Below are 23,069 nucleotides of genomic sequence, written 5' to 3'. Positions count from 1 at the left end.
CTTCCAAAAGCTGAAGAAAAGGGGATAATTGATGATTCCATTTTAACCTAATGTTATTTCTGGATTTCTTTTTTACAATGTGTTATTTACTGTGGAGTTTAGAGCTGACAGGAAATAAACAGCATTTGCAATATAATGTCGTTAGCACCCTGATGCACTTGCTCATCCTACTTGGCTGTCAAGTTCCAACTCCAACCAACATCAGTCAACGTCTTCCGTGATGGAGGCTGTTTTTAATAAGCACGGYGCTATAATTACCTTATTGCAAAGTTAAAGCCAAATGACACTTATGATGAAGGTTTCATGGCTAAACAGTAAAGCCAGTGAAGCATTCGCCTACCAACTGTCAGATAGGAAATGGCTGTTTGAGGATTTGTTTCTTTATTGCTCGATTAGGGTCACTTCATCTGTACTTGGAAACTTTGTCACGGACGCAACAGGTAGAACAGGGATGAGGGAAGAAGTTRCACACTGAAGAATAGAGAAAATTCTGCCTGGGTTAGTAATGGAATGGCTGGTGAGAGGGAAGACGTATGTATTTTATACAAAACCAAAGGGTTGGTTAAATCGGATACTCTGATGGCAGATGCTGCTGTCCTGGCTTCCTTCTGCTCTTTTAGATGCCACGGGTGCCGCACGTGAAGGGTGGAGTGTGTTTTGAGTTACGCGGCCGGCGTGACTCTTCGTTTTTATCCCAGATTTCACAGCATTTGCTGTTTCTCCTGGCAGGCTCCACTAGCTCACTGGGTGATTATGTGGGAATTTCGGCTTTCTATAAAATTGAACTTCTACCTTTCACAGCTGTTGAAAAACGCTTGCAAAGCATTTTGCTTTGGTTTTCCAGTCTAAAGCTGGAACTGCCTGATGAAGTAAAGCTCCTTCATAAAAAAAAAAAAAATCTAGAGAACTTCATGATAAATTGCCTATTAATCGTATCTGCTGTGAACTGCACTATTTAAAACATCTTCCAGTGGCAAATTTTTAACTGTGTTCCCTATTCATGAGCTGTTCATCCTCTGGAACTGAAAAGGCTCGTGCTTGATGAGCTTGAGCTAGCTGCTAAGCTAAAGAGGCATTTTGCCTTTGACACCGAAGCGTCTGTGATTTAGGTCTCTGTCTTGCTCATATTATATTTAATGATAGGGAAGGGCTTGTGTTCGCACTTGCAAACATGCAGTATTGCATAGGAGCTAGCTGATCTAATCACGGTATCTTCCTAAACAAAATACCTCATTGCACGTRTGCTCACCTATGCCCAAAGGATGAGGGAGAGCAGGGTATGAGGCATTGCCTCGCTCTGCCTGGGCTACTGCCATGGCTGCGGATGTGGGAGTGGTATGGGATGGGAAAGGGACCGGAGCTGCGGTGCCTCGGCCCGGATGCTGCTCCAAATTGGCTCGTTCAGAGGTCTGGAGGGTTTTGGATCTTCTCCCTGGTGTACTGTGCCCATGAGAGTGGGAATCTGCTCGTGGGCAGCCTGGTGAGTGGATCACTACGCTGCCCTAGTTGGTGAGACTTTACCCAGAGCCTCTACCTGTAAAAGAKCTCAGAGCTCTGACTGCAGTTCAGTCATGTCAGTAGTTACCTCTTTGTTTTCTGTTTTTTGCATGAAAGCTTAATTCAGGAATTTTCATTCCCTTGTTGGCTGGGAACCACTGGAAACTGGTGGACCACAGACTTCTCCTGGCTTGGGGGCTGTTCACTCTGCAGCTTTTCCTTCCTTGTTCCTGGAACGCTGCTTTTACAAGAAGGTGAGTCTCTGAAGTCACTAGCCCAAGGAGCAGACTTGAAGGCAGAAATTTTCAAGTTTTCATCTTTCTTCCTGTCTGGTAGACCCAGGCTTTATAGCAGTTCCCATCAGGGTGGTGGTAAGACACTGAAGTAGGAAAGGAGACCTCCCCACCATCACCAATGGGACAGCCAGGTCCAGTTCCCTCTACCCCAGCAGTCCTCCTTCCTTCCTTGGTTAATCTGYAGTTAGCAGTGTCTGGTAAAAGACTCAGGGAGATAATTGTACTGGGGCAGAAAAGGACTTCAGTGGTCTTGGGCCTGGTGCAGAAATGCTTTCACCGAGCTTTTTATTATTTGGTTTAATATTTAATTTCTCTGCCCAAAGAACCTATTGACTCAGCTCTTAAGATAATTACTGGATTTCACATTGAAAAGCTTTCATACAAATATTTTAAAATACAAAAGAACAAAGACAAAATTGCTTCATGTTATTAATCAATGAGAGTAGAAGGGCGTATTGTTATGAAAATACAGCACCCACTCCTCCAGCTTTCACAGAACACCAGATGGTATAACATTTGTGGAGACATATCTTCAACAAGCAGTCTGGATTTAACCATTTAGCATTCGTGGCTTCTGTTCCTATTTTCTAAATAGGCAGGGGAAGGCTGGGCAGCAACCGGCTTTTGGAATGGCATCAGGAATAGTCTGAAGGTGTCCTTGGCTTCGTTCAAGTGACTTTCTGTTGCACTCAGATTAATGTTCCCTGTGTTTGGCATGCCCGGCTTGGTGTCCCTTTCAAGAAATAGGGGGATGTTACAGATCTATTAAACTGAGACCAACGTATATTACAGTCTACTTTTTCTAACGTGTATRTGCGTGTATGTTTGCAATGCAAATAGTGGAGACTCTGCTGTGTGTGCTGTTGCTGTAAACTGAATCTCATTCCAARCCGAATGAGAAGAGAAAGGAAGAATACAAAACCATGTGGTTCTATTAGTATAACTGTCCTGAGTCAAGTCTGGCCCCTGCTCCCAGCACAAGTTAAYAGATCTCTTGTTATGTAACTGCCTAAAGACCAAGAGAAACAAAATCCTGCAGGACTTGCAAGTATGCCTGYATCCTTCCTCTAATCTATCCAAGTGTATCTATGGTGCAGCGCCATGGGACAATAGAAACCAGGCCATTCTGCTGTTGCAAATCCATGGTGAAGTCAAAATCCTGGGTTCCTTGTGTTGTGACAGCTCAGATTTTAAGTTCTCCTCACAATGGCCGATGGCTTTCTTGGCCCCAGAAGTCAAGCATAAGCCAAGCAATGTTGTGCRCGAGCTGAGCACAGTGTCTTCACTGAAATCAGACCTAGTGTTTGGGTGCTGCAAGAGGAGCAGGTAGTGCAGTGAATGAGAAGTTGAACTTGAGTCAYGTGGATGCCAGCTCTGTCTAGACTGGCTGGAATGGCTTTTTGTACCCACCTGCCCCGCATCAACAGCTTTGGAAACCATGCTAATGATCATGTTCTTTCCATGACACATGTGGGGCTACTAAGTCTCTGGCTCAAAGGCCACTCAACAGCCTTTGCACCCTGGAGTGGCATCAARGGTGTCAGCAGCTTGAAGTGAATAACCTGACTGATGCTCAGAGCTCCAGCTGACTTGCATCCACTGTAGGTGGAGAACATGTAGGAGACAGCTTTGTGAAAAGCAGACTAYCCTTTACCTGCCAGCACCCAGAAGGCATTCTGCTCCTGCTTTTCACAGTCATAGTTTTTTGGAGGTATTTCCAGCTCTTGTTCTGCTGGAGTGGTGATGGGGTGGGCTTTTCTGGAGAAACAGAAGTCTGGATAGTGGAAAATAGCTACAAGTCCAGGCAGTAGCAGCACAACTGAGATAAGGAGGGTCATAGGTACTGTGTAGCATGGAGATCCCAGAGTTCATTCCAGCCTGGTTTGTGAAGTCCTTAAAATGCTTTGTGCACTGATGTGACTGTGCTGCCCTCAGCACTGATCTAAGGACTTATCCAGACTGGTCCAAAGCAGCTGCTGTTGAAAAGGTTCCGGCATTACCAAATGTGTGTCACCTGTGGTCCCCTGATCACTGACTGGCAGGGGCTTTATGCCTGGCTATATTCACCCCTACTCCATCTCATGCTGCTTTGTCTCTGAGTTCAGACTCTTTTCTCCTGGGAACCAGCCTGTGATACTGTCCTGTGTCCTGTGACACAAGAGGAAGGAAGGGAGGAAAAGGGATGTTCAGACTTCTCCCAGATCCTCGGTGGTAGAAGTCAAAAACCCCATTGTTAGCTCTTTATGTTTGGCTGCTGCTGGAAAATTCACAGAATGATTTTAAAACCCCCTGTTATCCTCATGATCTGCTTGTTTTGGTGGTGGTTTCAGCAAGCACTGTAGAAACTCCAGTCCCTTCCCATCCTGTCCTCTGATGCTTTAGTTCTTGAATAAAGAAGTTGCTTAAGAAACTAGGTCAGAAAACAGACTGGCCATAGCACATTGTGCTGTCAGGTATGTAGAGCGTTATGTAGCTCTTCTGGCTCATGGTGGGCTCCCATAGCGTCTCATCCAAGGGCTATTTATGAGATGTGCTCCAGCAAGGGGGCAGAGGGTTGTCTTTGCCATGTCCAAACCCCAGTACTGCTTTTGACCTCACTATGAGGTGAGGATGGAAGCTCTAGCACTTAGATATTTACAAATCAGCTGGGAAACAGTATCGCTATTTCTGGTTCCTTAATCACTTAAGCAGTGACAAGAGTTAATGGTCCCTGAAGCTTTCCTAGCAAATGTTCCTTGACATGCCATTTTCTGCATATCTCAGTGATGGATAGGGAGGAAGAAGAAACTTTATAACGAGCCTTTTCAATTATTTAATAAGGCAGACTCTAATAACTTGGGGAAGCCCACTAGAGAAATAAAGAATAAATACAGTTTCCCTTTTATTCTGAGAATAGCTGAAAAGGGAAATGAATTGTTCCCTCTCTTGTTGCCTGTCAGGTTAGTTTCTGGGRCAGTGATTTCCTGTATTTCTGGCTCTTTGAACCATGAGTGAGAACAGTAAATGGAAATGAGGATTTATTTTTTCTACAACCATGGTTGAGAAAAGTCGCTATTGTATGGAGAGCAGGAAGAGGATATAATTTTCAGGACTATGTCATGTAAGTGGGATGATTTAACCTATCTTATTCAACATATTCTTCCAAAGGGGAAGTATGGAGTAGCATGTTGGAGCAGCTTCATATTTAATCTCTTGTTATCATAGTTGTATATTCTCAGTCAAGGTGAACTCTGAGTTCCTAAATGAACATTTTAAAGTGCAGGCTATACACAGTGAACAGTGCTTTTAAATCTTTTCACCGAAGTTCTCTCCCAGTGAATTAATAGGTTGCAGATAGCATCTGAGAGGTATTGTACTTGAACAAAAAAAATACGTCTTTTTGTTTTTAAAAGACTCGACGCAAAACAAATTTTTGACTCTGAAGCAGAAGGTCGTTGACTATCTTTTACGCTTATAAAATATTAGCCCTCGCAATTTGATGATGACCAGAGCTGACTCCTGTGTTTCTACCTGCGCTGGCACAGCTACTGTAACTTCATTCTCTCCAAATAGGCCTTGGTTCTCCATAAATCACAGTGTTGTCAACTTCACTTTCTCATCTCAAAGTGAGATGCTGACATTTTGTTCTCTGTTTCCAGCAGCTTTTTCTGTCCTGTGCTCAGAGGAAACTGTCCCCTGTAGACTATTTATTTGATGAATTTAGTCTCTCTTTCCAATGTGAATTCTCCAGTGAGAAACTTCAATATTTTGACAAAGATGTCCACTTCTTAAGTTACGGTGATGAACACTCTGAAGACACCAATGTCAAGCAGTTTCTGCTTTAGTTAATGATCTCAGAGGTTTTTTCCTTGTGATTGGGCATCTGAAGACTCATGTAGCAGTGCTAGGTGCTGAATGAATGACTGTAACTCTCATAAAAAGGCCTGAAGAAATTTCTATGTTTCAGGAATCAGTCATCAAACATATGTTTGCATTCTTGCCAGTGACATGCTATAAATATTTGGCCACCAGGCTGGCCATCTTTGTATAGGTTTAAAATGTAGGCCAGTAGATTCAAAATCAGTAGGATATATACCCTTCCTCTGCAGGACCCTGTGGGCAGGGATAGCTGCAGGCAGGTGAAGATGGCTCCCTCCTCCAAACCCTTCTCTTCTGTGGCGGGAAAAAGCCACTTCTGGGGTATTTTTTGCACCGTCCAAAGGAATGTGAGTCCAATTGCTATCTCAGGTCCACAAAGCTGGTATGATGCTTGTTATACAATTATTTTAAATGAAAAACAATTTGTTCCGTAGCTTTCACGTTGCTGGAAGCAGAATGAACTGAAAATTGCTAAATATGGTCTCAACTTGTTATTGCACAAACCTCGCCTCTTACCGTTAATTGGCTGGAAATGGATTTCCCACTTGGCTAGTTATTTCTGGTTGTGTCGCTCATTATCTTTCCATTCTTGCCTCAAAAGGTTGGATTCAACTGCTGAGAAGAGATGTCATCTGGGCTCCACTAGTAGCTATAGCCCCTATGGAGAGAGGCATTGCTGGGAGGGGCCTGGACCAACTGGTCTCCAGGAGTAGCCTCCTCAGCTCAGTGCTGTAACAGACACAGAGGTGGGAAGTGGTGCTTGTGTGGTGTCCTCTGCAGCCGAAGATGTGGAGATGTTCCCACCTGGCCTGCTTGCTCAGGCTCTTGGATGCCTGTGCTGATCCTGCAGTCTGGTTACCCTATCAAGAAACAGGTAGAAGCTTATCTGTGACAACCAGAACATTGCTTGATGTTTCTGTGAAGTGTTTGCAAACTATAGCTGTACCCCACTGGTTTGCTTGTCCCACTGGTTGTCTGTCCTGTTCTTTGTGTCTTAGTACTCATGCTTTTATCCAAAAAGAGTCACTCTGGGGTGATCTGGTCTCCAAAGGAGTTGTCTCTGCCCCATAACCTGTCTTGGTGCTACGCTGTCCTTCGGTGTTAGCCACCACAGTATTGAATCTCCTTAGGGAAGACTTCTTCTGAAGTAACTTCTGGCTCTGGGCTTTATCCCTGCAAAGCAGCATAGTTCCAAATGCTGTGAATGCTGACTGGGCTAGAAGAATCTGAATAAGATGCTATCAAAGCAGACTTGTCTTGCAGCTTCTTGGAGCTGTGTTACGTGGAACAATCAGTCTCCGTTTGTATTTAACCCTGGGACCCTACTGAACAACTCAATGTTATTAATAAACTGCTGTTGGGCTGTTTTTTGTGGAATGTCAGCCCTGGGTCTGTGGATGGGAAGAGCAATTGTTGGGCTGAGAAGCATCTACAATGCTATCATGTTCCTGGCACTTTCTTCTGAGGTTCAGTCACTGTAGGGTTTGGAGAGACCCCAGATGGGGCTGCTTGTGGCCTCAGCTAGAAGCTGGTAATGTGGGACTGAGCCCAAGTGACCCTGTGCTGCCCTTCCGCAGGTTGTTAACGTAGACATAGTCTGACGTTTTCTCTAGAAATGGCCTTGTTCACATCCCACGAGCTTACAAACTGCCTGTCGTTGACCACATAGATGTGCCCTTGTCCAAGTGTCTACATCCCTTTGCTGTCAGGTCTCCTTCTRGTCTCCTGGTTTGCAGGAAAGTCAAGGATCCTCCCATCATTTCATAGCTGGGATCTCCTGCTGACTCAGGCTGGTGGAAGTTAAATGCTAATGGGGCCTTGAGTGAAGCTGTTGGTGTAGCAGGGAAGAGTGATGCCTCTTGGCATCCACGCACAGGCTGAGCCATCCTACTGTCCAGATGGGTGGAGGATGCAGGCTTTGATACACAGACTATCTCAAGTCTTTTCTCAGGAGCACCAAATCTGTCACGGGCAGGAGCTGAATGAATGCTTTAGTTGTCATTAGTCTATTATCCTCTTTCTTGTGTTCCACGCAGGCAACATGGCAGGCTTGAAAAAGGACAAATGGGCTGTCAGCTAGCCTAAATGGGCTCTTTCTGATTCTTCACTGTGATCTGGTTGTAATTTAAAAGTCATGGGTATTTTCATTTKTTGGGTAATGGAGAAAACTGTTTTCTGTGCCTAATAGACATCTCTAGATGTCACAAAAGAGAAATGATAAGATGCACAGCACAAATGGCTACATTGTGTAGGTGCTTTTCTGTGTGTAATGATGCTCCCATTTTAATGTTCCATAGCTCCATAAAAGAGAAGCAGAGAAAGATATTTAAGATGTAAAGTTATGGAGGGTTGTATTTATTCATTGATCTCCTGGAGTGCATCACGATCACAAATTCCTGTAATATGATGAGATTTTAAGGCTCTGAGCAAGTGTCTCTCTAGTGGAAAGTACTACTGCAAAACATGAAATAATATTTTCATAATTATGGTGCCTCAGGAACATCTGACAGCTGCTGTTTTGTCCTTATCTTTACTATTCTTTTCTCTTTATTGAGTGGAATGAGACATTTTGACTGGGGTGGGGCAAATGCACTGTTATTACCTTATAACAGTATTTCACTAAGTTCTGCTGCATAATTTCCTGAGAACGTGGAGAAGGATGTGAAAAACCTAACCAGCTGTTGTCTTAAGACCTAAACTGTATCTCATTCAGAGAGCTACTGTAGTTTACTGTGGTTTCTCCTGTGGATGTGAAGAATCAATACACAGTGATGGTATAATTATTAGCTGGCTTGCTCAGGTTGTTTCTCATAGTTATTTCCTAACTCAGAGAGAAGGCCAAAAGGAATGGAACTGCTTAACTTTGGTGATCGTAGGAACACTAGTGTTTTTCTGAAGSGTTTTCTTCATGGGGAATAGAAAATCAGTTGTATGTACTCCATCACTGTGACACATCTTTTTGGTATTTGTACTTCCATGGGTGTATGGGCAAGTAACCAGGTGCTCCAAGTCCATTTAGCTTGTGCTTTTACAGTTGTCTGTTATGAGTTTCATTTGAAACCTCTTGAAATCAGTAGGAGAGTTGACTACAGAGGAGTATTGATCTAACCCCTGTCCTCTAATAAAAATGAAGGATGCTTTAAAATCTGTGACATGGGCTATCCATCACACCTTCAACTTTRCTATTCACAATACAGTCATTAGGAATCACTAGTCTACTGAGAAGGTCACTGTCCTGGCAGCTCTATGTGTCTTGAGGGAAAGCACAAGAAAACTGCCTGGATCCTTTGACAGAGGAGTCTAAGTGGTCTAAGCACCAGGTAATCTYGTTTGCTACTCTTGTTAGAGGTTTAAGGCTTATTTAGCCTTTGAGACRATGTATGTGAATTGCTACTCTGCCTAAAGGCTGCATCAAAAGAGTACTTTTTAAGGAATACAAGAGTACATTAAGAGAGAGCTCACATACCACACCTAAACCATGCTTTCTGCAGACCCGGGTTAGAGATAGTTCCTGTATTGCAGAATGAGGAATATTACATGCTTTCTAAAGTCTTTCCTTCCTCAACTCCGTCCCTTTCACGGGGTCTAAAAGGCTGCGCTTCAGAGGTCCAAYCCTAGGCACTAACTACGCTTCCTTGCTCCTCTGGATCGTCCAGTTTTCTCTTGAAGACTACCCTCAGTAAAGATACGGTGTTGCTGTGATTCAAACTCAGAATTGTGTTTGGGATGTGGGCAAACTCTTTATTTCTTCTCTGCTTATCCTGTTTTTCGTCTAAAGACAATCTCTAGAAGGTGCAAACTCAATACGCTCCTCAGTGAGCCATCAGCTAGCCAGACTGTCATCTCTGTTAAAATCAATGACACAGTACTGATTTATACCTGCTCTTCTAGACTGATAGTTTTCATGCACTAATGATGACCTAAATTTTGCTAGGGCTTCTAATTAATGTGTTTCTCAAAGCTCTCTCTTCATCCTCTTCTTTTTGTCTCTTCTGTTTTCTACATCCTTACCTAATGGATCCCTACGTGTCAGTGCTTTGCAAAGGATGAATAAATGTWTATCTCTGTCTAGAGCAATGAAACAAGGCTTTGCAGTAGTCTGTATTAGGTGATGTACTCTAAATCAACCATCATATCACTGTGTCGGAGGACCAAACTGCATTAAACTCTCATTCTGACTACTCTTGTTGGAAACTGGTTCATCTACTTTGAACTCAGATTTGTTTATGCTACACTGAATTCACAGGATCRTCTCCCCTATGTAGCACTGTTGGTCCCTGCTTCCTCCAAATATGTGCTTGTTTCTTCGCCATTCAAATAAACAAACTCTTACTGCCTCTCTGCTGAATCCCTGTGCTGGCTGCAGACGTCCCCCGTTGTCTGGGTCTGGAGGGATGTGGCTTCAGCTGCCAGCAGCAGCCCTTCTCCCTTCCACGGATGCAGTTCGTTCCCTGCTAATGCCCTTCTCTCCCTGTGTCCCAACCTCCCTATCAGCAAAATAATCAGATCCTCAAATCTGTGAACCTGTTGACTTCCAGTATTGATTCCTAATTGTTCTCCCTAAAACTTGCTGCTTTTATGCCTTATTTACAATTGATTTACAATTGATTTACCACTTCTATAGATCTGGCCTATCCAGMGAGTTTTTTCTATGCAGCTTGAATAACTGAATTCTGCCTATAGTACTCTTGAGTAAGAGGCACTGTGAAATTGTCTTGTTCTTATACAAAATACCACACAGTTTAACTAACTGTCTGTCACCTTGCTGGAATATATATATCTTTTTAATAGCAGTTTTAAAGTGACAATCAGACCACTCTGCTGTGAATTAAATCGTATCTCCACCAGGAAGAAGACAGGCAGACTTAGAGCCAAGCAAAGAAATCATTAGCTGCCAAGAAACTACTGCTTGGCCATGACAACTGTTCTTTAAAGAAAATCAAGCAAATATTTGGTTACTTTTCTATCCCAGCTTAATTTTCATTTTGGACTATAATGAACTTCACTCTATTTATCTGCTGAAAATATGCTGGAACCTCAGCAAACCACTTACACCCCTATGTGTGTGACTGCRTTTAGCTGCCAGTTTGTTAAATGACTAAGGCAAAAGGTCTTCAGTTTTGAAAGAAACCTGTGTTTATTGCAAGCTTTCCCCTGAAGAGGGTTGGCCATCACGTGGTAGAAGCAGGAGCTAGCTGTCAGGACTAAGTCCCAGTTGTCACAGTCATCACGTGTGAGCTTGCATGGGTTGTGCGAGGTACCTGTCTCAGGTGTGCAAAATGAAAAAGAGGCTAGAACCAACACATGCTAGTATGATAATGAAGAGGGAGGAGGAAAAGGCTAAAATTCTGGCCACCGCAGGGAATTTGACTTCTCTGCCTTTTTGGCTCTAGTGTCCCCTAAAGCCTCTAGCTCAACGTGTGGTGCACACAAAGCTTCCAAGCATCCCATGCTTATAAAAGCACTATAGGCACTCCTGTGTGCATGAGCATTCGTCCTTCCTTGGGTAATGTCCAGCTCAATATCCTCAAACAGCTCTCAAGCACAAACCTATCCCATCTGCTGTTTTCTAGAAAGGCTGGGCAATTCTCTCGCTTGAGAATATTAAATGGACCCAAACTGAGCTGCCTATAAAGGCATCAAGGTGAGGTCATAACTTCTGTATTTGGATCTTTCATCCCAATTTGCTGGCTTGCATAATTTAAAAGATCTTGTCTAAAAGGGAGGGTTTTCATTTTAAAAAGATGTGGTTTAAAAGAGGCTGTCAGTGAAGCTGGTGATCGGGTTCATCTCACAGTCATTCAGAAGCCCAGGTGTCATGTAAAGTAGGATTTTGTCAGGAAATTTCTGCGTAACTTTGAATTGATTAATGTGTATTTGCTGCAATTATAGAGAAATGGATATCAGTTACCTACCTGTCCTGTAAAAGAATCGTAAACATACTAAACATAGGTAATTCAGCATGAAGGAAGCACAGATGCAGTGCCTAGTGGAAATTAATAAACAGCGCTTTCTGTCGTGGCACTAAATCTGTTCTCTGCAGCCTGCAAGACTGAGCAGTCTGCAAAAGAAAGACTCAGAAAATCGACATAGGGAAGAGCASAGGAGAAAATGAGATGAAGACACGATGTCAGCTGGCCTGGGCTTTTCCTGGTGCTATTCTTACATTGCGTCCCTGCGGCTTGCTCGTTGGTGAGGCTCAGCCCAGCTACTCCCAGCACCTCACTTAGRCTGTGGTCTCGTGTTGTTTGGGTTGGGGTGGTGCAGGWTTTTTTTTTTTTTTTTTTTTATCCAGGTGAAACCTTGAGCTATTTAGTTTGACTTCACAAGTGCCACAGTTTCATAACCTGTGCACCGTTTTCCTGATTCTTTTCAGCTCTGCACTGGGATAAGCAAGGACACCTGTGCAGGACTCGAGTGTGAAGGCTGGGTGGAGGTGATTCCCAAGACCAGTCCTTCAATTCTGCAGTTATCCGTCTTTTGTGGACTCAGGGTCAAGAGGTTATTATCCTCTTGATAATAACCATGACCTCTACCTCCTGCTGCCAAGCCTGTCTCTTCATGGCTTTATGCTGGCCCTTTCCTCCCAGAGAAKAAAAGCAAAGAGTCTGCAAAGTGCTAATCCTGAGTATTTTCCATCTCTGTGGGAATCAGGAAGGAAGGTAATATAATAAAAGTGGAAATTGTGTTTTTAGGGCTTATGGCTGCAGCACACTGAGGGAAAAAATAAATGTTTTAGGACAAAGTAATTTTAAATAAGAACAGATAATATTTATACTGAATGACGGGGGAGGGAGCAGTCTTTTCCTTCTATWATTCTGGAGGTGTCAGGCAAAGACTCAGGTGATTCAAGAAGACTAACACAGCCTTCCAAGTCCTTGCGTCAAGGATTGCTTGTAGAAGAGACTGTAAAATATGCCAAACCTCTGCGGGCTGGGTGGGAGCAAGTCTCAAGAGCAGCCCTCTGCCTGCGGAGGTCCCAGCAGTTGGTCCCGTTCAGGTCTGACCTCTACGGCATACCTTCCCCCAAGGYGAATTAACCCTCACCCAAGTTTTTGCTGCTGCAGCTTTGGTGCTTACAAGTACTTGCTAAAACTGAGCTGAGTTTCAATTCACCTCACAGTGGTCCTGTATCTTCCRGGATGTGAAGCTGGAACTGGTGACTGGCATTTCTGGAAAATCAGATCCCAGGTCTTTTCTAAATGTCCAGTAGAAGGAATTAGCACAGTATAACAAACACTGTGTACATTGACAAGGGGTGAAACAGATTATGCAGCAATATGTAGCAATAACTGTGTTGACTGAAGACTGTAAGTAAAGAAAGGCTGCCTTGCAAACCCCCTCAGATGGGACACCTCAAGCCTTTGAGAAACCCAGCAATGTCTTAGTTCTTGAAGGCCATGCTTATACCAGTGAGGATACTTAYGTCTGGAGTTTTCATCACGTTTTGACTGACATTTTTATACAAAGGCAAAGTAGACAACAAGGTGAAACTGTTATGAAGTTGGAGATTGAATCAAAGTACTTACTCAAGTTCTTTAATAGTGTTTCATCATCAAACAGGGTAGCTGCATTAACTGGAGGTCTCTTCTGAATCCAGTAAAAATTCAGTGATTTTGAAGAATGAGCTGGATGATGGAGTAGAAGGTAGGATTATTATACCTGGAGTTGGGACTATGCTGCCAGAGCTGGGATAGGGATAAACTGTAAGGATAGGACAAATCGGAGAAATTATCTGAAAAAAAKGATAATTCATTAAAGATAAATGCCAGGTCCAGCACAAAGGCTGGAGTAGCCAGCAACCCCATGAAATCGCAGTTTTGCAGAAAAGGTCCTGGGTTTGAGGGTCTCATAAGAATTAGTAATGCCATGGAGCTGTGGAAAAGGCAGACCTTGTCCTGGGATGCCTAAACAGGAGTCTGTAAGATGTGCAGCAAAGTCCTCCTGCTCTGCTCAGCTTTGGGGCTTCTGCTGAAGTCCCTGATCTGGTTTTGGGCATTGGATTCAGGAAAGTTGAGGGCTGAAGGGACACAGTGCAGAAGGGAATGATTAATATGATTGACATTTTGAAAACAGAGGTCCTGAAAGGATGGGGATGGTTTAGCCTAAAGAAACAAAGACTGAAGGAATGTTAACATTTCCAAGATGTGAGCCAGCTGCGGAGGGGAAGGGAACGATCTGTCTTCCACACCTACCGTAAATAGGACAAGAAGTAACAGGCTTGACCATGGGCAAAGTTTTGAGTTAGACATGAGGGAAAACTGACTTCAGTGAGGATAAACACTGGAATAGATTGCCCAAGGCAGGAGAGGAAGCTCCGTCGTGGGAGTTTTTTAAGGAAAGGTCAGACAGCTGTCTGTCAGGAACAGTTTGCGTCTGCTACACCTTGCCTGAGGCAGAGGAATACGCTGGAGAAGTTCCTCAGGTCCCTCCCAGCCCTATTTTCTCTGCTCATACTCTCTTTAGCATCTCACTAACCTCCACCAGAGATCTACTGCAGAGTCCAGGAGAAGGTCAAATTGATTTTGGGGGGCTATGTGTCAAACTGGCAGCGAAACTGGCCCACAGCCATTCCCTGTGTGTTCAGCTGATGTCCTCTRATGGTGCTCCAGGAAGAGGGAGCTGAGAAAACCCAGAGCAGCATTGCTCTGCAGTGCAGCTGCACCACATATGGTGGCTTGCTGATGCTGCTTTTAATTCTGGAGTCATCTTTGATGGCTGCAGCCTCCTCTTCCTTACTGTCAAGGACTGCGCCGGAGATCTTTGGGCTGGATTTACACGAGCAATTCCAAAATGTAAAGCTTTGTAATAGATTTTCCCCCTCTACAATGTGTCAAGCTGATCTTTAAGTAATGCTTGCAGTAGATATGTTTGCACCTCCTCTTTCTGGGACTGTTCAATCTCCTGGCACCATGCGCTAACCAGAGCTGCAGTTATATAACTCCTTAAAAAGTACTCTTCCTTTTAAACTGYCAAATTTAAAGGTTCAGGATAAAAGCATAGCCATAATAGCTGAATTACTGTAACTGTGGGGGAAGCAAACTCTTCAGTCTTGAACTGGACTGATGAGTACTGTGGAAGCACATAAAATACAGCTTTTGGTGCAGAATGCAGTGAAATCCTTTGCACCACTTGCAAAAAGAAGAGATGTCCCTGAGCCATTGCTTGTCCCAAGGCAAAATCCTGGACTATTCCTGACAGATGCCTGACTGCTTCAGAAAAACCTTCAGTGATGGAAATCCCACGTTCCTAAGAGCAGTGTTGCAGTCCATCGGTGCTCATAATGTGTAAAGAAAAGCTTCCTTTTTTTGAGAGCGTCTCTGGTACGAATCTGCAACATGGGCTTCTGCTCAACGTAAAGGCACTCAGACTTCTGTTGGCAATGGCAGGCTGGTGGGTCAGTGGACCAGCCAGTACAGTGTGACATGATATGCTTTGGTAAAACAGAGCTGTGCCCCCCGCTGCAAATGTTTGCCATTTTTCTTTTATTCCCTTTAGTTTGGTGGATCTTGCTAGAGTGAGCAGGAGTAGAGGAAAGGGGGAGAGGCGATAGCTCGTGACCTGGTGTTGCTGAGCAATGGCTTAATGTTCTGCTGGCTGCAAAATATCCCAGTCTAAATCTTCCTCCAATGACTTTTCTAGCAGAAGAGTGACATTATGGATGTGTCAGTGTGGTTAAGGAAAAGTCCACTAGGCTACCTTGAAAGAAGAGTTTGTCTGACATACTAGGCCATCAGCACCTACAGGACAAGGAATTGTCTGCAGTCAGTCATGGGTGATGTAGTATATCTGAGCACACTTTAAGACTAAAAGCTYGTATGCTATTTGCAGTGACTAATCCCAGGTAATACATAACACATTTTTGTACAAGGGTAGCTGAAAATGCTGGCAGGAAGGCATCAGCCTGTTACTTGACAGAATGAGCTGCAACTCAGCTGCAATAATTTTGTGCTTTAGACTCATATCCTTGGTGTTTTGGGATGACTTCTTTATATAGACAAACCCTTATTTTTGACATGGATACATCACCTTCCTTGACGACTACACGTTTTTCACTTGCTGATGGGCAGGAAAGGAAGATCAGAAGTGGATCTGGAGGAGCTCTTTACTGCTTAGTGCCCTCTCAGGGTGGTCAGTCAGAGGTTGCATAGCTCAATGCTTGTATATTAGTTCTCTTTGCTAGTTTATTAGGTAAATTCTTGTATTATTGATTTACTTCAGGCTCTTTATATATAGGTTCATGCAGCTGTAGTTTTCAGTGAATGGAATACTTTTACCTTTAAAATAGTTTAATTACACTTTGGAGCCTTGTTTATGATATGATAAATCTCCCGCCTGCATTGGTTTAACTAATCATTCCTCTGCTATAGGATAATTCTGAGATCTTGATCTCTAATGCAGCAGAAATAGGATGATTTTTCTCCTTCAGCAAAAGGAAGGGCAGCTGCCTTTTCCCCAGTGCCTGGTATTACGAGCACCCCCTGTTCTTAACCAATTCTTTCTTTGCTCCTGTCCCCAGCATGTGCTGTCAAGCTGGGAGGAAAGAAAAAKGAGAGTGTTATGGGGCAAAAAGGACTGACAAATAAGTGAGGGGAAATTGTGCTATAATATCTTTGCAAAGGTGTAGTGTTACTGGGGGAAAACCAATAGCAACACAGATGAAGAGTTTTACCCTCTTCCGGGCTGTCCTCGAAGCTGCATCAAAAGGCCACGGCTTTGCTTCTGATAGGCMTACATCACTTTGGGCTCTTCCTTGAGATGTGTTGCAGTCAGCAAAGCTCTAGAGGAATGGAAGGTAATGCTGTTTTCACCACCTACAGGAGCAGATCATTTGCACATTGAGATGGTTGCCCCTCTTGCAGACTAAGAGCTAATTCTTGAGCTATGACAACTCCCAATGACAAGGCCCTGAGATCACAGTCCTGGCTGTTTATCCTCCCCAGGGAGYTGCCTGAGGGTGCTGCACCCTCCTCGGCTCTGCTTCCAGCAGGTTCGCTCACCGCTGCTGCCCCAGACGCATGCAATAGAAACAGGCCAGGAAGACGTGCGACCAGTGGCCTCCAGAGCTTGTCTTGCCCCGAGGGAAGTTGTGCCTGTAAGAGAAAAGCCGCTACTTTGGCAGGGAAGAGCTCCTGCTAGCTCCTGGCACAGCACTTGCTTTTGAAGTCAGACACTTTGGTGCTGGTCCCAGATGTGACAGCTTCTAAGAGCATGTGAGCTAATTTTCTTGGCCCAGTATGGGGGCAAAGCAGTGTCTCTCTGCATACGGCATCTGTATCGGGCTCCATTAGGTCCTGCTGGGGTTTGGCTCCCAGCTTCTGGCCTTCAAGGTGCTGTTGCTCTGGTGGCATGAGGCTGAAATAGCCGCTCCAAGTCCTTTTGGATTGGATTTGGATTTGCAATGGATACTGCTCCTTAAACCTTCACATGCATCAGCTTCATCTCAACAGCAGCTGAAGGAGATCTTAGGGGTTTTACATTAAAGCAGAAGAGAAGTCCTATAGAAGGACTGTTTTTTGGCACTTTGGTAATCTGAATTTTGTAACTCCCCTTCACACCAGACTTGYGGACCTTAACCCAAAGGACAATGCAACGTTCCTTGCCACTGAGTGCTGAGATCCTGAATTTGTGTGACAGTGGCTGAGCCCTATAAATTACATGGCATCAAAAGAATCTGGCTTCAAAGCAGGGACTCTGAATCCTTTTATAAGCTTGAAATTGCATGAAATCTTAAAATTACCGTTAGTGTTCCGGTGATGTTGGGACTTTGCAGCACAGGTGGACCCCAGTGCTAGGTATGGTGGACATAATACCCTAATATATGCATTTAATAACACAGAGAGCCATCAGTGTATGCATTTGAGTGACTTGTTGCAATGGATTCCCTGGGCCCTTTCCGCTTAGCAAATTTCTGCATGTTCTTCAGCTATTTGGAAATAGCTGCCTCGTGAGTCTGATAATATCTGTGCTCCGATTTGTTGTTTGAAAGCAAAGCCCAGCTATTTTTGATGAGCAGATTTCCGCCTACTAGTTGGTACCCTGTTTTTGTTTTTGTTTTTGTTTTTTTTCCCTGCGTAGCTGGTAATTTGGTTTTTCTGGTATGAAACCGAACACGTGGGGTTATGCAGTCCTGAGAGGAGGAACAAACTTTTTAAACAGGAAAAGAGCGAAGGATGAAAAGCAAAGCCGTGTTTTCCCTGAACTGCAGTGTTATCGTGACTACAGCTCATTCCACTTTGGGATGCATGAAAACCATTGATAGTCCTCTGCGAGCATCACTCACGAACCGCATAAGTGTGGACACTCCAAAGCCGGGATGCTGAGAATATGGGATTCAAACAGGAGAAAAATTGCTGCATATTTGCTTTGGAGACCCTGGAGCCAAGGCCCTCGCTACTGGGGCTGAGTGCTGCCCTGACGTGTGGGCACGGCGCAGGACCAGCACCCATCGCCGCTCTTGCTTCTTGTTCAAATTTACCCAAGTAACTAATGTGTCACTCCGCACCCTTTTAAGAAGGGTGACTTTCCTGCAGCCGGTGGCTCGAGGGATGCTCCGAATCGCTGACAGTAATTCACCTTTGTCAGAGCAACACATCGGTGTTCTCAGTGCCAGGCGACCTTTATTAAACAAATCGACCGGTTCAAGTACGTAATTTAAAAGTTCTGTTCAAACATGATATTTTGATCTGATCGCAGCTTCCCTGTAAAATTAAGGATTTAATGCTCCCATTGCAGCTAAATGGACTTCGCGGTGTTCGGGCTGAAAAGACTGCATGGCGAGTTAGAATGCCATTGTGAAAAGTGTCATTGAAAACCTGTAATTTTCCTGTCTCTCCCTCTTACTTCAGTGATTCATTTTCATGCCAAATTTCAGGAGACAAATGCATTAGTTCTGCTGGGCTGGAGGGCTTTGCTCTTGGTGCATCGGCARTCTCTGGGGCCTAGCACAGGAGCTTTAAGGTGGAAACATTCAGTTGGGAATCTTCAAACAGAGAAGACGGTGCCCAGCGTGTGATAGATGGTTTTGAGTAATGGGACTTTACGGCTATTATCAGATGAAACAACGTTTTTGTGCTAACCAGTCTGATTGCATATTACCCAAAGGCTTGCATAATTTATGTGAAAGTTTAACTGACGCTAAGCATTCATCGTGTATGGTTGTAACAATTTCTCTTGGTTTTGGCAGGTCTTCCACCAGCTATAAAAAACTTCTAATAATCCATTAACTAGCCAGCCTGAAAGCCAGCCAGTGAGAATATTATTGAGTTCTCTTTTTTATTACTAAATTTAATATGATGAATACTCGTCTTGCATAATTTGATTTACTTTTTTTTCTCTAGTGCTTCTGAATCTAGCCATAAGACACCTGTAAGYGCAGGGCTGCGTTCAGGTGGTCACTTAGGTGGCTTGTTCGTGGGTCTAATATATGTATCAAGTTACAGATGCGAACTCAGATGTGCCGGTGATCTGACTCATGGTGCTGTGATTAAGGCTCCGTGTAGTGACCCTTTATAGGTCCTGTTCATATCACTGTAGCCTAGTCCCGATGGGGCTTTCCCACTGCTAGTCTTTGAACAGTGTTTGCTGAGATATAGATAAATGTCTCCTACTGACGCAAGTGAAGTCAGCAAAGGCTTTGGAGCTGCTCACTCCCGCCTTTGGAGAGGCGGGTGCGAAGGTCCGACTGCTGCTCGCAAGGGCTGCTGCCTTTGAGCCCCAGCACAGCTTGCGTGTTAGCCAAGGCTGAGATTTTTCTTGGGGGCTGCTTTGATAGTGCTGCACGCAGTCTGATAGCTGATCGATGTCAGCTTTTGATGCTGTCAAAGTTGGAGAAAAACCTTTCCGTGGGAGCTGGGGGAATGCTGCAATATCAGTGTGAAAGGATACATAAGCCAATTTTTGAAGAAAAGTGTGTGAACTTCTCTCTCACAAGTGGAGAAAAAGATTTACACCGGGAGGTGGTGCAGTTGCAGGGTTGTGCCGTTGTTTTTGCAGAATCCCTGCTTTGAGCAGGGCGTATTCACAACTGTATGGTGTCGACTTCCCATTAATAAATTAGGACTGTTTATACCATGAGGATTAGCCAGGTGGCACAGATAAACAGTGCTGAAGATGGAAAATTCTTGCAGTTGATAAATCCTGCTCTTACCTGYGCATTTGCAGTGACTTCTGTAGAAACTTGCACCGAAGTGGAGTTGTACTGTTCAGGAAGCCATTAATGCATCTTCCAAGACTRCGTATGGGCTGCTGTTTTCTTTCTCATATTTACAGGCACTGCTACGTGATGAGTTTGTTGGAGATGGCAAAGGGGACTATCCCAGCTCATCAGAGCAAGCACTGGGCCAGGTCTCTGGTCGTGTTTTTGTGCACAGAAGCATCAAGGCAACGAAGGAAAAACAGGAATGTGTCGTATCAGGTGGTGGGAGATCCTGGTTTATTTGAATCACTCGTTTACATTGATATGTTCTGATAATAACTATAGGGACACTGATCCAAAGATGGATTTTTCTAGCCTAGCTTGGATTGGGACCCGTGAAAGAAGCAAAAGAAATGGGCATGAAGGAGGATGAGGATGCTGCTCTTGCACCTGCATCCCGGAGTAAACCAGGCCAGCAGCGCTCCCACGTGTCTGGATGCAGACACTGAGGGGCAACTCACTAAATCTGGCCTGCTAACTGCTGGGTAGGCGAGGGAAAACTAGCAATGCAGTGTGATCTTGGGGCATTTCTCAGACGATGGTGAGGTCCTCTGCTTGCTTGTCACAGGAGCATCCTTTCCTCATTACTTGAATTCATCTTGAAATTTGAGTTCCAGCGTGACTTTGCTGCCTCGTGAGTAGGTTAGTGAAAAATCTATACTTTAGAATAATGCTGAGCATAACGAATGACTTCTTAATAGCTAGGAAATAAAGCTATAGCTAGCTAAATAGAGCTTTGTGGCTCTGGACTTTTGCCTTATTCTACATAGGCTTTTAAAATAAACCATAAATTTTTTGAGTTTTACTATTGAGATACTTAACTATTCAAGCAGGAAATCTGAGACATGTTTTACAATAGAGGAAAATGAATGTCTGAGTCTTTGCTGTTGAAGCAAGACTGAATGTGGCAGCAGGCTAAATTTTTGCAAAAGGGAAAAATATTAATTTGCCATTTAACTCAGGATCAAATGCATCATGAATAGCTTCTGGTGATTCTTGCCATAACTTCTCCACAAAGAATGTCAGGAAGATTTGAGGAACAACTGGGCCCCTTTTCAAACTTCTATTCAGTGAATGTTATAAAATAATAATAATAATAATCCTCATGTGTCTCATAGTTTCACAGTGCTTGGATTTAAAATCCCCTTTTCCATATTTGGAGACTGTGCTATATGGCTTGTTTTTAAGCCAAGACATTTGCAGAGAAGGATTGGCCTCCCATGGTGTTTGATTGGGCAAACTTCTCTGGGCTGCCCTGAAAACAGCAGTAAATGTTGGAAGAGCTCCAATGGATTGCCTAAAAGGGGAGGTTCAGAGGGCCTTGAGTTTTCCTRTAAGAAGTCCAGCTTCTCGCTGCAAGCTAAGATCAATCCAACGAAGAAGATGGGTATGAGCCAAGGATTAGGGATCCTCTAGGATATTCCAGCCAGCCATTTTAAGAAAATCACTGTTTCAGATGGACAGATCCTAGGTCAAGCYTGGCTGGGCAGCAGGAGTCATGTTCTAGCCAAAAGCTTTCCTTCTGCCACATCCCAAATCTCTCAGGGTGCCCTGGTGTGGTTATACTTGCTCATCTGCRATCACTACCACATCAAAGCTCAAGCCCAGCTTCAGCTTACTGACGAGCAGGTATAAYATGATACAGCACGTCCCCCTCTGGYTGGAGCCACTTCKGCTCCRACCGGAAAGTGGACAAAATAGGGACTTTGCATTTGTACTTAGTTCACRCTGCTCATTGACTTCATGCCATTTATATGGCATTTTACTAATCGGTGTCAGTAAGACCACTGGATGACAGGAACTCAATTGGTTCTTCCCCGTGTCGGGTATGATGAGAAGGGAGCTGAACTTTCTTGGTTTGGGGCTCCCCTTGGGGACCTTCTGCATGAGCTGATTTTAGTCTTTGTATTTTATACAAAGAGACAGGAAGACATTTGCTTCTTGGGATTTTGGACTGACTAATATGTTTATTCTCTTTTTAATATTCYCATTTTAAACTTTGCTAAGTGGATTTTTTGGACTGAGGTGCTAAAGATAGGTTGCTAGCRGGGCCTGCCGCTAGCAGGAGTTCAGCATTTATAAAGGAATTCCTTGATAGTCAAGGCTTAGCATATATAACTTCTTTTTTATCTTTTTTAATATTTTTTCCCTCTGTGGAATTTTGGACCCATTGCTCTATTCTGGTAGACTAAGCTGTCCTGGCTTTGAAAAGTGCATTCTATTTCATCTCTTGTGCCTGAGCAAGCCTGGACAGCAGGGCCAGACCGAAGGTCACGCCACAGCTCAGGCATTAGCGTGTGCTGGAGACTTTACTCTGAAAAACAGGTCAAGAGGAAGAGATTAGACATAGAGGTACGTGTCATGCACAAGTACTAGGCTGCTCTTGAAACTGTATAGCAAGGTTAATGCAATGTTATGTCCTGCTAATCTGCCTCGAGTCTGAGCACTGCTGTCTCGCCACCGAGCTCCTGGCACTCGCAGGTGTCTCTCCAAAAATGCTCCCAATTTTCTRCCTGCATGGTGGGAGTGTATCTGCTGGAAATCACCATTCCCAGTGCCACTGCTGCTCTGTGAAGCAAGGCAGCATGAAAAAATGCAATGGCTTCATCAGTATGGTTGTGCACTCGATGACATTTTAATGTAGCTTCGTGTCTAATGATGTTACTCCTTCATTTAGACAGGAGGGACGTAACACGTTCCAGTAGATGGAGACCAAAGTTAGATAAATTGAGCCTGGTGAGAAGATGCAATTGTTAAAAAGGGGGAGAAATTAATCATATGGATCCCTTTATAAGGGAAGTAGTAAATGCACCATCACCTGGAGTCTTCAAACCCAAATCAGAGGTGTGCTCACTGCCCGAAAGATGTGTCGTTGTCCCGCTGCAGCTCAAGGGACATGCTGTTCCCTGGAGCAGCATTCGCGAGACATCTGCCCCTTGCCAGCCCGTGGGTGGTGTCCCGAGCACTGGGAAAAAATTCACCAAGCTGGCAAATTCCTTCTGCTTTCTAATTCTTCTGCTGCAGACAGACTGATTTCAAAATTACATATTAGTTTAAGAGAAAATTAATCAAGCTCTCCACTTTTTGCTCATCTTCTCCCCCTCAGTGAAAAGCCCCAAGAACTGTTAAACAAATCTGTGAAAAAGTGGGTCGCTGAGCAACTTCAGAAGCCTGATAAAGGGTCTAAATTGTGCCTGTCTTTGCCTGACCTGATTTTTTCT

This window comes from Rhea americana, unplaced genomic scaffold (assembly GCF_003343005.1).
Source record: "Rhea americana isolate MKP2758 unplaced genomic scaffold, rheAme1 scaffold_131, whole genome shotgun sequence".
NCBI lineage: Eukaryota > Metazoa > Chordata > Aves > Rheiformes > Rheidae > Rhea > Rhea americana.
The sequence above is the reverse complement of the archived record's forward strand: the minus strand, read 5'-3'. Positions refer to the sequence as shown.